This window comes from Mauremys mutica, chromosome 23, assembly GCF_020497125.1.
Source record: "Mauremys mutica isolate MM-2020 ecotype Southern chromosome 23, ASM2049712v1, whole genome shotgun sequence".
Taxonomy (NCBI): domain Eukaryota; kingdom Metazoa; phylum Chordata; order Testudines; family Geoemydidae; genus Mauremys; species Mauremys mutica.
Window position 1 is genome coordinate 1,000,567 of NC_059094.1, and position 12,860 is coordinate 1,013,426.

At 48.7% G+C, this 12,860-nt stretch overlaps 1 protein-coding gene and 1 non-coding gene across 2 annotated transcripts in view; one reads left to right on the plus strand and one right to left on the minus strand.

Annotated features, from left to right (window-relative positions):
- LOC123355355 (maestro heat-like repeat family member 5) overlaps positions 1 to 12,860 on the plus strand; it is a 659,562-nt gene that overhangs the window by 277,267 nt on the left and 369,435 nt on the right. The window lies entirely within an intron of this gene.
- On the minus strand, positions 4,792 to 4,865 carry TRNAT-AGU. The gene has a single exon. It is a non-coding gene; the product is annotated as a tRNA-Thr (tRNA).

Consider the following 12,860-nt stretch of genomic DNA (forward strand, 5'->3'; position numbering starts at 1 on the left):
GTCCCCACCGCAGGTCTTCGGGGCACTTCGGCGGCGGGTCCCGGAACAGAAGGGGCCCCCCGCCGCCGAAGACCGGGCTGCGCTGCGGCGGCGGCGGGTCCCGCTTCCCCCACCCCGGCCCCAGCCTCAGCCTCTTACCCGAGCGCATCTCCGGCGGGGCCTGAGCTCCGTCCCGCTCAGAGCCGCGTGGTGAGGGGGCGGGGCTGTGAGCTCCGGGCCGAGCGGAGGCAGCTACCCCGCCCCCTCCCCACGCCGCTCTGAGCGGGGCGGGGCTCAGGCCCCGTTGGAGCTCCCAGCCCCGCCCCCTCACCACGCGGCTCGGATTGGGGCGGGGCTCAGGGGCTCCGGCGGAGACTCGGCGCTTGATGCGCTGAGGCTCCAGGAGAGGGGCGGAGGCGGGAGCCTCCGCTCTTCTCTTGGGGGCCCCTGCGGAGCCCGGGGCCCGGGGCAAATTGCCCCCTTTGCCCCCCCCTCTGGGCGGCCCTGCTATGGACAGAACTCTAAGGTTTTTCTATGTCGCGTGCTGGATAGAGTGTCCTTGGGACAAAGAAAGCAAAGACCACATGGCAAGAGACTATACAAGGCTGATGCCTCATCTCCATCTTGTCTTCAATCCTGCTCCATACCTCTGGAAGGACTTTGCTACAAACTGAAGCTCCAGACAAAGGACTGAATGACCCATCCCAGCTGTGGATGGACTCCAGAGACTTGATTTGAACTTGCAGTTTCTTCCATCACTGCTACAACTCTGAACCAAGAACTTTGCCATTACTGAATGTGAAGAGTTAAAATCCATGTGCCTTTTGTATAACAACCTGGTCTATGGATTGTGCCAGCTCTTTTCCAGAGCCAAAGTCCAGAGTATCGTCAAGGGACCAGAGGCCTAGCAAATCGTGATCAGCTAAGAGAAAGCTGGGTAAACAGAAAGCCTTGCTTGCTAAGATAGGCCTGGTCAGCAAATTGCCAGGTGTTGGAGCTAAGAACTAAAGAACTGTGTCTTATTCAGAGTTGCAGATTGAACAAAGAATCCCTGTTCCTATTGTGTTAGTCTCTTCTGTAGGGAGACGTTCTTCCCACAGATCCAGCCTTGAGTTTATGAGAAGTTGGCACATGTGAACTTGGAAACTTGGCCACATAAGATATGGCATCCTTCCACCTCCCTTCCCAGGGACCATGTAATAAGTTTTTTTGGCAGAAGTGGGTTGTAGTGAAAGGAAGTTTGAGAAACTCTGGCATAGAGCATCTCCATTAATTGAGTGACAGACTCAATGTTTGAAATGTTGACTTGTCCTTAGCCTCTAAATATGTTTAGACTTGGCGCACTGTGGGTGATCTGACACTGAAAGTACAACAAGGCAAGGCTGGTGTGTGAAAGACACCACACACCAGCCTTGCCGGCAAGAATCAAACCTCCACAGAAAGACCCCTATGGTGTCATAACCCAGCTCCCTCAGCCACAACCACTTAACACACAGGCCTTTCTACACTTATGGTTCTGTTCTCACTGAAAGGTCATTTCCAATTGTTTGCTCAGACCAGCTTCCCCAGCACACTCACTGCTGTGCAGCTCTGTATGTGTGGCCATGGCTGAACAGCAAGAATTCCTGTCCATTTTCCTACTGGCTGGAGCATGATCAGAGTGTGTCTGTGGTTGATGATGTTGCTGTAGATTGTTCATTCCCTGCCTTGGCAATTCAGACAGTCCCTTTTCCCGTCGTATCGCCAGCACCTCTGTGAGTCCAATAGCAGGGCAAGTTTTCTCTGGGCACTGAGATTTTTCAGGGAGTTGGTGGGTCCTTTCTTTCCTCACCCTGGAGTAAACTCAGCTTTTTATTCCATCCTTGATGACTCATGGAATAACAACAGTAGCATGAAGAGGAGAGGGAATATCTCACTGCCGGGGGGCTAGGGAGGAAGGTGGCCGCATCCCCTCTGTCTGACCATTGCCATTGCAGGAGAGAAGGTTTCAATGGAATCGAATGCCCTGGCTCACACAAGAGACACAGGGCGGTTTTGCTGTTCATGGATCCATGCAAAGGAAATTGTGTCTCTGTGTGAAAATGGGGAGGGAAATGAAACGCCCACATGGTGGTGCCTAAGGCAGAAGGGACCCCCATAGGATTAGAACAGGACACGCTCTCAAGCAGCATGTTTCTTACTTTGCCCATCTGTCAATTTTGATTATTATTGATGGAAATATTTTGCCATTGGATTGTGTGTTTCCACAGAAATTGACATTTACCAACAAACACGGAATTCTTCCAGTCCTGCCGAGTCTGCCAGTGGTGAGTTTAGAAGGACAGAGTCACTCTTCCCACTCCCCATGCCAGGCCTGTGCTCTCCAGAGTGTCAACTTCCCACACAGCTGGGATCCTTCCCTGATCTCCTCTCAGACCTGCCCCCCAGCCCCCCTTCTGGGATCCCCTCCCAACACTGTCCAACTCCCCTGCTGGCAGGATCCCTCCCCATTCTTTTCATTTCCTGCCTCCCCTCTGAGCAAAATCTCTGGCCTGTTCCCACACTAGAAAATGAACCCAGGCCACCTGGGTAAAAACCAGGAATCCTGACCACTAGACCATATGGGACTTGCACAAGCAATAATCCATTTACACATTCACTAACACATTCACACATTCACATTCATTAACATTTAAAAGTAGCCATTCAAAAAACTTCAAAAACAGACTTCAAAGAGAAATTGCAGAGTTACAATTTATTTGCAAACTTAACACCATTACTTTGAGCTTGAATAGGGACTGGGAGTGGCTGGCTCACTACAAAAGCAATTTTCCCTCTCTTGGTATTGACACCTCCCCATCAATTATTGGCAGTGGACCACATCCACCCTGACTGAATTGGCCTTCAGCACTGGTTCTCCCCTTGTAAGGTAACTCCTTTCATGTCATGTTCCAATATATATTTATGCCTGTATCTGCAGTTTTCACTCCATGCATCTGAAGAAGTGGGTTTTTGACCCACGAACGCTTATGCCCAAATAAATCTCTTAGTCCTTAAGGTGCCACCGGACTTCTCGCTGTTTTCGTGAAATAAAAGCAAAACGCATTCTAAGCTGATCTTAACCCTTTCAGTGCCCTTATAAACTTAGATGTTTCTCACCACAGGCTGGCTGGTTGCTTTTCAGCTGGGGTCTCCCCTTTGATCAGCTCTTCAGTCGCTTGGTGTGGTGGCGTCTGTAGGTGGAGGTGGAAGAGAGAGATAAAGCATGGCGAATGTCTCTCCTTTTATCATGTCCTTCCTTCCCCATTGGCTTTGTGGCCCTCTTCAGAGTCAGGTGAGCATCACTGCGTCTCTCCAAGCAAGGCTGAGCAATTCCCCTCGTGTAGCCTCATGCCGATGATGGCTGATTCCACCAACTTACAGCGTAATGACAACCACACTACACAATTCTCATAACTTCATATGCATGAATAGTATACATAGATGGGTAGAGAAATGACTTTCAGCAGATCATATCCTTTCCCTCGATACCTTACAAGTCATGCTTTATATGTAAGATCACGATTATATGAAAATGAGGAATATGGGGGTTACAGCCGCACCCCCAAAGGTATAGAATGTGACACTGAGATTCTATTTTCATTTATGTAACTAACTTTGACCTCTCTGCCTAATACTTATAATCACTTACAATCTATCTTTCTGTAGTTAATAAACTTATTTTAATGTTTTATACTTACTTGTGAAATTGTCCAAAGTGCTTGGGAAAGCTGCTCAGATTAAAAAGGCTGGTGCATGTTCACTTTCTTTTTGAGGAAGTGGCGAATTAATTAATGAGCTTGCACTTTTCAAGAGGTTTTGAGCAGTGTAAGACGGTACATTTCTGAGGTGCAAGGCTGAGGGCTGGGGAGATATGCTGGTGTCTCTCTCTGTGTATAATTGAGGAGTGGCTTATAGAGCATTCATGCCACTTAGTTGGGTGCATTGCTGCATGTTGTTGGCTGAGTGATCACAACACATGGAGGGGGTTTTGCTGCTTGTCACTAGTGCAGCATTGTAAGACACAGCCCAGGCTGGAGAGAGAAGAGGACAGAGCAGTTCCACAGTTTGGGATTGTACCCCGCGGATCCCACCACACAGAGACTCTCCTATGACTAGCCATGGTAATATTGTGCTTAGTGCCTTGTAGCTCCAAGAGCTGCAGTTGCAAGATGAGTTACAGAGACCTTGATCTTGTTTCCATGTTTATCCGATGCCTCTTTTCTACACTTGTCAGCAAAAAGACCCGTTTCTTTTGCAAGCATTTGTATGGCTAGCCAGAGTCGGACTTCTCCGTTAACAAAAAAGATCGACCAAAAGGTGACAAGAGCAGGCACGTTCAGCAAGGCAGGACTGTATGCTGGATCTGCTTTTTATCCAGCAGGTCTCTTGGCAAGCTCTGCCATGGTGCCACTCACTGGGACTTCTCCCTTAACTGCTCCGTGTTTCATCAAAAACAATAAAATGAAAGGTGAAAGGACAGTAATTCTCCATTTCCTGCAAGCCCTGCAGAGAACCCTCTAGAAGGGTCTCTGTGCATAGATATTCCCAGCGAATTGCATGGGTGCATGACACAGGCTCTCGTGTCACAGCAATTGCAGTCTAAGCAACCTCCTTGCCTACGCAATGGCCTTTTCATCAACTGCAGGCTGGTGACTTGATTCTCTCCAATGCTTCTCTGCAAAGAAGCCTTTTCCTTAGCAAGCAATTACTTGGATTGCCAAGGGAGGTCTCTTCTGTTTCCTAGAAAGACACAGGAAAATGTGAGCAAAAGAGATGAAAGCTATAGAGGCAGGGCACCACTGGGAGTTGAACCCATGATCTCCTGTTCACTAGACAGGTGCTTTAGCCAGCTAAGCCATGGTGCCTTCCCTAAGGGAGCATTTGCAACCACTACACTTGATGGTCCACGACTACACCTTCAAATTCCAAAGTACAGACATTCCCCATTTCCTTCAAGACTTGCAGACTTTTTGCTGTCTGGCTCTCTGTGCATGGAAAGCCACAGATGAGCTGACAGGGGGCTTCTAACATGCACTTCTCTCACAAGCTGCTGTGATCAGGTACTGATTAGTGCTCTGTGTTTCAGTCACAGCAGCTTCAGCTCAACTCTGAGTCATGGTAACCTTTCCATCAGCTCCAGACTTACCATTCAACACTTTCCAAGACTTAGCTGCAAGGAAGGGTCTCTGTGTCTTGAACAAGCACTTACAAGGACTGTGCAGTGAGGTCTTTTCTTTGTATGAGAAGAGATACAAAAAAGGAGCCTGACAGAAAAGCCAGGTTCTGCAAGGAGGAACTGTCAGGCCAAGCCAGGATCTCCTGGTGAGTAGGAAGGCTCTTTAGCTAGCTCTTCCCACAGAGACTGATTATGGTTACAGACCCATCCTGAAATTAGAGCAGGATATTTTAAAACTTATTCTAACAGTAAAATAACACAATTCAACCCTGTTGGCACAGAGGAGAAATCACTCCATCATTTCATAGTTATTGCTACTGATCTCACTGACAAACTTCCTTTTCTCAAAAAGCACTGTGGCACCTTATAGACTAACAGGTGTTCTGGAGCATGAGCTTTTGTGGGTGAATACCCACTTTGTTGGATGCTCTTTGCTGCTTTTACAGATCCGGACTAACACGGCTCCCCCTCTGATACTCCCTTTTCTCAGGGCTGCTCCCAGCACTTTAGGGAGTTTTTCCTCTTCTCCCTTCCAGCTGTGGTGATGGGACTGCAGCAGCTTCCCGGATGGCCAGTTTTGCTCTTTCACTTACATCCTTCACTGCTTTGGCTGAAGCTGTGTTTGCCCCCAGTTTAATCCGTAGCTGAGACCGCAGGTACCAGCAGCTAGTTACAAAGGCTCAGTTCCCATCACCAGCAGTGGGAGGTTATCCAGGGCTGCAGGATTTGGCCCATGGACAGTCAAGGTGCTACAGCAGCTACATTCTTACGTGGCGAGTCCTGCAGCCTATTACCAAACTGCTCTGCCATAGTCTGCAGAGCGGCCTGACTTGCTGAGAATCAGCAGAGGAGAGACCCTGGAGTAGAGAAGGAAAATGTCCTCAGCAGTCACAGCCGGCAGGAGCAGCAGAGACTGAGTATCAGACACACTTTTTCACCAGGACAGTAAATGTGCACAACCCCCGATATATTCTCAATTCACTCCCCCTCCCAAGGAAGCCCTGTTCTGCTCTATTACACTCCCATGGGATGAGAGGGAAGGTCCTCTCATGGGTAAATAAGTGGTTACAAGGTGGGAATAAATGGTGAGTTTTCAAAATGCAGAGAGGTCAATAGCGGTGCCCCCCAGGGGGTCTGGGACAAGTGCTATTCAACATATCCATAAATGATCTGGAAAAAGGGGTAAACAACGAGGTGGCTAAATTTGCAGATGATCCAAAACTACTCAGGAAAGTTAAGTCCAAAGCAGCCTGCAAAGAGTTACAAAAAGAGCTCACAAAACTGAGTGAGGCAACAAAATGGCAGATTTGTTGATAAATGCAAAGTGATGCACATTGGAAAATATAATCCCAACTATACATATAAAATGACGAGGCCAAAAATAGCTGTTGCCACTCAAGAGGGATTTTGGAGTCACTGCGGATAGTTCTCTGAGAACATCCACTCAGTGTGCAACGACGGTCAAAAAAGCAAAGAGACTCTTGAGAATCATTAAGAAAAGGATAGAGAATAAGACAGAAAATATCAGCAATTCAGTGGTGGGGGGTCCTTCCACTCTGGGACCCGCCGCCAAAGTGCCCCAAAGTTATTTTATTCAAATTTCCTGAATTGAGTTCATCCATTCAATGTTATGTGTCCCCACTAAAGCACGTGAATTCGGGGGAGTGCGTCCACAGTACCGAGGCTAGCATCGAGAGGTGGAGTGTAGCACTGTGGTAGCTATCCCACAGTTCCCGCAGTCTCTGCCACCCATTGGAATTGTGGGTTAAGCTCCCAGTGCATGTTGGGGCAAAAATATTCTCACGGGTGTTTCTGGGTATGTGCCGTCACTCACTCCTCCCTCCGTGAAAGCTACGGCAGACGCCATGCTGCCAGCATACGGTTCAGCACGGTGCACCGCCTGTCTCCTGGTATGTTGAATCCACTTCAAGTGTCCTCTCCTCTTTCTATCTACTCTTTCAACTAACCATTTTGCGCCGTTTCTCGGTCATCGTGAACAGAGCCACACAGCTTCCACCGCAAATTCTGCAGGTCCAAATCAAGTCTCTGGAGTACATCCATAGCTGGGATGGGTCATTCAGTTCCTTGCATAGAGCTTCAGTTTGTAGCAAAGTCCCTCCAGCGGTATCTGCCGTCTCTCAATGGGTCGATTGTGTAGCTGATGGTCCTTAATTGGCCATCAAGCAGGCTAGGCAGAACTGACACCAACTTGTCTGGCTGGGGTGTTCCCCGGAAGCATAGCACAAGTTTGAAATACGGGCAGCATAGACCCAATATTCATAACGTCAACTACAAAAATGATACACATCTAGAGATAGCATCATTATAATCAGCCAATCAGAACCTCTCCATAGACCCCTTACACGACAACCTTTCTACAATATTGTCTGCAAATATAGAACAGTGGTCACAATGGTGATCTATACAGTTACAGATTATGTCAATAACATCACAGGAGGTGACATGGCATCAGTGAGACTGATACTGGAATACTGCCTCCAGTTTTGGTGTCCTCATTTGAAAAAGATGTTGTGAAATTGGAACTGGGGCAGAAAAGAGCCGCCAAATGTTCTGAGGGCTGGAGAAAAATGCCTTCTAGTGAGCTATTGAACGAGCTCAATGCGTTTAGCTTATCAAAAAAAGATTGAAAGGTGACTTCATTGAAGTGTTGAAGGACCTTAATGGAGAGAAAAGATTGGCTATTAAAGGGCTCTTTAATCTAGCAGAGAAAGGCATAACAAGACCTAATGGATGGAAGGTGAAAAGAGACAAATTCATATTACAACTAAGGCACACATATTCAACAGCGAGGATGTTTCACCACAGGAACAAGCTACCAAGGAAAGTGGTGGATTCTCCATCTCCTCATGTCATTTAATGAAGACTAGATGCCTTTCTGGAATGTGTTTGCCCCAAAAGTAGCTATTGTGTCATACAGGAGGCCTGTGATATGCAGGGGGTCAGATTAGATGCTCTAATGGTCTCTTCTGGCCATAAAGCTGACTAATTTTTGAAAAACTGAGTGTAGCATTGGGAGCAGCGTCTCATGTTTTACTGTCTAGCCGGCTTGCTTCCTAGAACGAATGCTCCTTGAGTGGGGTGATCCACAGGGAGTAGCTCAAACCTCCAAAGTGCCTGGCCAGGGGCAGGACATTAGCACAGCAAGGGAGGGGTGTGGCAGTGACATCACAAAGGCCTTTTGCAGGGGCTCAGACTATTGGTCAAAGGTGGTGGGGAGGTGGTGACCTCACAGAGAGATGCTGACATGAGCCAGGCAGGACAGGGGCGAGGGGCCAGGGAAACCTCAGAGACCCCTGTGGCTTTGCTTCAGCAAGTCTCCTTCTCCAGGTCTCTCTTTGAGGACTGGGGGAATATTGGGGTTCACGGACGTGAGCACCAGGAGGAACCTCTTTCTAGTTTTCTCCTTCCCTTTTAGTGATTTTACTAGAGACCAGCCGTCCCTGTTTAGAAGGTAAGAGCCTCCTCAAGGGAAGGGGTGTCACAGTTCGGATGCTGGTGGCGCCCACCCCCACTGTAAGGAAGTTCCCGCCACCCTGCTCTGTGTTCGCAGGGCGGGAGAGAGCAGCATCCACGGCAGTGATTTGCTTCTGGCTGCCGGAGCAGAGCAGCAGGCTCAGCTGTCAGAACTTCCCAGAGCGATGAAATGGGAGGGGCCCATGGCTCTGTAGCAGGAGTGCAGGGCAGGTGAGTTCACAGCGGGCATTGTGGGATACTGGCAGAGGCCAGTTATGGTGATATAATGAACAGCAGCGTCTACACTTACACTCAGCCACTGTAAGTTTGCTGGAAAAAGCTGTAGGCTTCTCGTCGAGGTGGTTTTATTTTGTCACCAAAACAGGGCAGTTTTGTTGCCAGACGTGGCATTGCAGTGTGTACAAAAGCCACAAGCTGCTGACCGAGGGAGCGTTGTGTGTTTTTCACACACCTGAGCAATATAATTCTGCTGAAATAACTTTGTAGTGCAGACCTGGCCAAAGATTCACACATAGAGACAGCTTGCAAGGAAAATGTCACCTGCTCCTCTGCTTTGCAGAATCCAAACACAAGTAAAGCTTGTCAGCCTAGGTGGAAATGCAGGGAGTCAGGTGTGAGCAGACACTGTACTTTAGCCACAGTCAGGCACCATAGTTTAGCTGGTTAAAGTACCTGTTTTGTAAACAGGACATCCTGGGTTCAACTCCCAGCGGTGCCTTGTTGAGATACTTTTAGAACACCTGGTATTGGCTACTGTCAGAAGACAAAATACAGAGCTAGATGGATCTTTGGTCTAGCCCACTGTGGTTTTTCTTGTGGTTTAAATTACACTCACTGGCACTGATAATAGAGTTACTGAAAGTTTGGGCGTTAAGGGCTGATAGGTCAGTGGTCCAAGCCCCTCGTTGATGACCCCCAGCCTCTGGGACAGGGACAGGTTTGGGCTCTCGCACCAAATGCTCATTGTGGCTGCCAGAATCTGTGGGCAGCTCATTTAGTTTACACCCAGGGTTGAGTCCTTGATTCACACATCAAGGATAACAACTCTTTGTTTCTCCTGCCCCAATAACAAGGAGACTGGGAATCCAACACCAGCCAAAAGTGATCATTTCGGCAAGCAACCCAAGCTATTTCCAACATACTGTAAAATCCACATGCAGACTCATACACGAAACCTTGCAAGAAAATCTTCCTAAGGGGGTCTGAAGCACCTGCTGCTGGAGGGAAGGAGGGAGCTGTGGGTGGGGATTGAGGGGCAGCATGAGGAGAAGGGGGCTGTGGGTTGGGTTTGAGGGGCACTGGGACTAGGAGGGGGCTGTGGGTTGGGACAGAGGAGAAGGGTGAAGAGGAGCAGGCTCTGACTGGGAGTGAGGAGCAGTGAGTATAGGAGGGACTGAGAGTTGTGTCTGAGGGGCACTGGGAGTAGAGGGGACATGGGTTTGGGCTGAAGAGCATCTTCATTTGAGGATCCAGCAGGACAGGGGGAGACAGCAGGCGATTCTAATTCCTTAGGAATATTCTGTGTGTTCGTGTGTGCAGGGGAGGAACATGCTCTATGCCCAGAGGACTTTATTCCTCCAGCCTGCAAGGACAGAGGGGACGTCAAGGAGTTGCTCCTTCAATCCCCCCCACACAAAGGCCCTTCTTAGGAAAGGCAAAATCACAAGGAGAAAGAGCAACACCCCAAAGAAGACTCCAGAAACTCAGATTTTTACAATCATGGTGAGAAGTTTATCACCTGAACAGGGACTTGAACCCTGGACCCTCAGTTTAAAAAAAATCAGATACTCTACCAATTAAGCTAGTCAGGCTCACACAGGAAAAACACAAGTTGGTGCAGAGGTGAAGCTAGTGAAGAAAAAGCGAGACGGACACAAGAGGGGAAACCTGCTGCTCTCTCTCTCTTCCCAGCCCTGGCCTGGCCTGGTATTAGTGCTGGTTAAAAAGAGGGGAAAATATCAGCATCTACCAGCCTCTCATAGCTGTACAAGTCTCAGGCACAATACAGAGGTACCCATCTGCAAGTGCCGAATGGTTGGATTGGCTAATGCAGCCTGTAGATGTCCAGGGCACACTGGGATATCGAGCCAAGTGTCCATCACCATCATCATTTCACAGGGATAATGATAATGATGGGAAGGTTCACAACTGACTCAGCAGTTGCATACAAAGGTGCACGTTTGGCAGTTACATTGGGAAATTCTGGCTCCTTCTCAGGCTCAGATTGGCCACCCCAGTCTAGATGTAGAAGTTACAACATTTAAACTTGAAAGAGGGGCCAATTTCCCCCTCATTTCCCACCATTACATCCAAACACGATGACTTTCCGAATGAACGGGGAGATTCCGAATGAATCTCCCCGTTCAGCCAGAAGATCTTGGGGTGGGTGTAGGAGTCACTGGGTAAAATTCACTGGACTCTGTTATGACTCAGGTCAGAGCAGAGGTACCTAGTGATCTAGTCTGGCTGTAAAAATCTATAGATCAACACCAAATATGGTGGCCTTGGGGTGAATTCCCTGCCCCCGACAGCATGAATTTCCTGCAGACCACCAAGGGAAGTGGTGCTTTCTCCATCCATCCCTTGATGAGGTGCCTTTGTGGAGTCTGCTTTGGTCCAAAACTTGCTAGAGTGCCATACAGGAGGCCTGGGCTGTGCAGAGGGGTCAGATGAGATGATCTAAGTGTCTTTTGTGGCCTTAGTCTCCAAATCTCAGCAAAACTGAGTGTGGCACATTGAGAGCCTCTGAGGTTTCCATGTGCTGCCTGCTTGATCCCCAGCACTAACCCTGAGTGCGTGGGGGTGTCACAGGGAGAGCAGCTGAAACATGAAAGGGGCTGGCCAGGGACAGGACATTAGCCCTGCAGGGCAGGGGTGGGTGAGGCGGTGACATCACAAGGGCCTTGTGCAGCACCTCAGCTGATTGGTGAAAGGAGGTTGGGAGGCGGTGACCTCACAGAGCGTCCATGACAACAGCCAGGTAGGACAGGCTGCAGGGCTGGGGCCATCTCAGAGACCCCTGGGGCTTTGCTGCGGAGAGTCTCCTTCCTTAGGTCTCCCCAGCCTAGGTCCGTGCTGATTAGGCCTCCACTGGATTCTTGTGTACAGTTCTGGGCATCCCATTTTTGGAAAGATGCAGAGAAATTGGAGAAAGTCCAGAGAAGAGCAACAAGAATGATGAAAGTCTAGAAAACATGACCTATGAGGGAAGATTGAAAGAACTGGATTTGTTAAGTCTGGAGAAGAGAAGACTGAGAGGGGACATTACAGTTTTCAAGTACCTAAAAGGTTGTTACAAGGAGGCGGGAGAAAAATTATTCTCCTTAACCTCTCATGATAGGACAAGAATCAAGAGGCTTAAATTACAGCAAGGGAGGTTTAGGTTAGACATTAGGAAAAACTTGCTAAGAGTCAGGGTGGTTAAGCAGTGGAATAAATTGCCTAGGGAGGTTGTTGAATCTCCATCCTTGGAGATTTTTAAGAGCAGGTTAGACAAAGCCCTGTCAGAGATGATCTATATAATACTTAGTCTTGCCTTGAGTGCAGGCGACTGGACTCGATGACCTCTTGGGGTCCTTCCAGTCCTATGATTCTATGATCCAAAGGTCTCTTCTTGCCTTAACGTCTACAAATCTCTGCAAAACTAAGTATGCCCCATTGAGCAGCCTCTGATGTTTTCATGTGTCGCCTGCTTCGTGTCCAGAAGTAACACTGAGTGAGTGGGGGTGTGGGTGTGACACAGCAGGAGCAGCTCAAAGATGCAAAGGGGCTGTCCAGGGCGGTGGCATCACACTAGCCTTTTACAGGAGCTGGGCTGATTGGTCAAAGGAGGTTGGGAAGCGGTGACCTCACAGAGAGTCTATGAGCAGGGGCAGGTAAAGAGGCTGCAGGGTGGGGGAAATGGCTTTGCTGCAGGGAGTCTCCTTCTCAAGGTCTCCCCTTGAGGAGTGAGAGAGAATACAGGGTCACGCCTGTGAGCGCGAGGAGGAGCCTCCTTGGGGTTTTCCCCTTTCCCACTGCTAATTGAGTGAGAAGACAGACGTCCCTGTGGAGCAGAGAAGAGCCTCAGAGAGGTTTCATGTTGTTGTTTCATGTTGTCCTAGGTTTCCTTCATATGGACTGCATGACCAAGTGGAATTGATGGCAAAACATTGCCATTATGCAGTAAAACATCTTTAAGACTCGTCTT